A 3,103-nucleotide genomic window follows, 5' to 3' on the forward strand; every position below is an offset into this window, starting at 1 on the left:
TTATATGAAAAAAGGGCAGGGGGCTGAAGGCAAAACATTTGTGAAATAAAAAAATTAAAAAAACTCAAGGTAAACCTCAAATATCTCAAAAGGTCAACAGCCAAAATAATAATAATAATAATAATAATAATAATAATAATATATTAGCAGCCTAAATAATAATCAATGTCATAGTTCAAAAGCTGGGATCAAAGTTAAGAGGGAACCATTTAAGCCAATAGTTTGTAAACCGCAGTGAGTTAGTCTAATACATAAGCTGCAGTTTCACTGGCTGTGAACTCTGGTAACGGCTGTGGCAATTTGCCCCTAGTGGCAGTTGTGATGAACTTTTAAAGCGATTGTGATGAATGACCATACTGACCATGGACAATGCAATCATACATTCAGTAAAACTGTGCTTCATTTGTTCTTTGTCTTTTGGTTATGCTTTATATGCAATCCTCCTAGTAATTGGCTTTGGTTGACATCACAACCATGTACACATGAAAACAACCACGTATGAACTTCTCATGAAGTGAGGTAATTTGCAGATACAAGTCTTAAAGATACAGTAGCAAACCACCAACAGTTTAATCCACCTGACTTTTAAAGTGCATATTGCAGGTTAGAGACCCATTGAGTCAATGCATAGAAAAATAATGTAGGAACTAGATTTTCTTTCAAATATACTTCTAAATACGCTACTTGAGGTTTCTAGAGACGTTTTTGTGAGAAAATGTAACTTCCGCATCTGAAAAATGCCAAAACCGGAAGTGACGTAACGGGAGGGAGTGCGGTCAATTTAAACAGTAGGAAAACAATGGATCACAATGACAGTTCAGAAGCTGAGGAAATTGTAAATGTTTATTCATACACGTTTAATGGACCACAGCCATACAATTATTAGCCTGCCATGCGGCCAAGAGAGCAGGGACAGGCCAGGATTATTCTAATAATAACTCAAATTTATCCATGCCATTGATCCTGGTGACCACGAACTCGACTACGAATAACTTTGCTAAGAGGTCTTTGTGTCCACGCAAAGAGAGAGAATCGCTATTCATTCCTTTCCTTTCACTTCACAATAATAATAAAAAAATAAAAAGTAAAGAGAGAACATACAAACTCCACACAGATGTTTTTTTTTATTCACAATAAGCTACAGAATATGTAGAAAACTGAATCTATAGGACTAATAGAGAATCGCGCTTTGGTTCCTATTTTAGAACGACTTTAAAAAGTCATTTGCCGGGTGTTCGTGCATCCCACGAACAGCGCCGAAGTCCACATCTGAATCAAATGATTCGCGATACGCGCTTTGAAGTCCCGATACGCGATCCGATTGGAGCGCTTCAAAAAAGTGAATCATTTTGCGACGCAATGGTTTAACTGATTCAGAGTTTCAAAAAGCTCCGTTGATACTGTAAATGTTCTTTGCTCACTTTCCTATATAATTTATTAGTTGTTTGGATAACCGTTGAAATTAAATAATTAATCGGCCTAATGTTTTTATTAAATTGTGATCACGTTAAATAGCCTACAGTTTCAGTCGTATTAAAACATTTTGTGACATGACACACATTATCTGGTACTTAAAAAGACGGGTTTATGATGTGCTTTAACAGATTACACTAACATTAGGTTACTTTAAAGCCTTTCTCGGAAAAAATTTTTTCAAAATCATCCCCCCCTCTGCTTTTTTCAAAGAGTCAATTCACATGCACCACAATCTCTGGCAGTTCATTATAATGTATAATAAACATTTCCTATCACATAGCCTAGGGCTGGACGATATGGCCAAAATTGATATCACGATATATTTCTTAATTTCAGTCGATACGATATAATTCCGATATCGATATGAACACTATTTATCTGAAATATAAATATTTTGTAACATTATAAATGCCTTTATCATCATTTTTGATAAATTTTAAGCATCCTTGCTAAATAAAAGTATTAATTTCTATAATTTATTTCCCAAAAAAATAATAAAAATTATACTGAATGGAATAGTGTATAATGTTACAAAAGCTTTTTATTTCAGATAAATGCTGATCTTTGGATCTTTCTATTCATCAAAGAATCCTGAAAAAAAAAAATCAATGTATGGGAAACTGGTAATGTATATCGAAATATCGGAAATGTGTTTAAAAATCATATCACCGTTATTGAAAAAAATTATATCGTGATACATATTGATATTGAATTATTGTCCAGCCCTAACATAGCCTAGTATTCAAATCTGGAACAAATTCGCTTTTTTCGAGATAAATGCAAATATTTGTGTGTGTGTGTATTCTGCAGTTCTAAAATACTGATGTTGTACACAGTAATTTAATTATTTCACTTCAAATTAATACAAAAAAAATGACGGTTCTGCCTAAATGTAAGCAGAACAATTACTGTGTATAACATTAAATCAATATTTTAGAACTGCAGAATACACACACACACACAAATATCTGCATTAAAAATCTCGAAAAAAAGCTAATTTGTTCCAGAATAGAATACTATGTGATAGGAAATGTTTATTATACATCATAATGCAGTGTTTTCCCCTAGGTTTAGGTCCCCGGCTAGGGGAAACATCAATTTATTAAAAGTTTAACAAAAATTACGTTTTATTTTTTCCAACCTTGTGTTTTATTGTTACCAAATTCTGATTTAGCATGTCTAATTATTTGAAAGCATAAAAACAAGTTTCATTTATTCTTACAATAGCCTTATGATTTTTTGCTCAGAAATTCTGTATTGTGTATTTACATTTTTAAGGCATAAAATCCTTTAAGTAATGAAAATTAAACAAATTTTATTTAATGGAAAATAAAGGTAATTTAATATTACAATTAAAACATTGAAGAAATATTGTATGATTATTCCTTAAAAATCGGCGCGGAACTCCACTGTGCGTGATACAGAGAGAGCAACCATAACGTAGAGCAGTGTTTCCCAACCTTTCTTTAGTCACGGCACCCTTTGGAAATTAACAAATTTGTGGCACCCTACAAAATTTATTTTGTCACAATATCTGAATTTCGAACTTCGATATGATACTTTGAAAAGTATAGATATTCGGTACAGCAGGGAAGAACTGCAGAATATACTGTCATACAGATATTTT

The 3,103-nt window shown here is 32.6% G+C and overlaps 1 protein-coding gene across 1 annotated transcript in view; it reads right to left on the minus strand.

Annotated features, from left to right (window-relative positions):
- Window positions 1-3,103, minus strand: part of LOC107702806 (ubiquitin-associated protein 2-like) — a 43,362-nt gene that overhangs the window by 2,539 nt on the left and 37,720 nt on the right. The window lies entirely within an intron of this gene.

Source organism: Sinocyclocheilus anshuiensis, unplaced genomic scaffold, assembly GCF_001515605.1.
Source record: "Sinocyclocheilus anshuiensis isolate Anshui unplaced genomic scaffold, SAMN03320099.WGS_v1.1 scaffold366, whole genome shotgun sequence".
Taxonomy (NCBI): Eukaryota; Metazoa; Chordata; class Actinopteri; order Cypriniformes; family Cyprinidae; genus Sinocyclocheilus; species Sinocyclocheilus anshuiensis.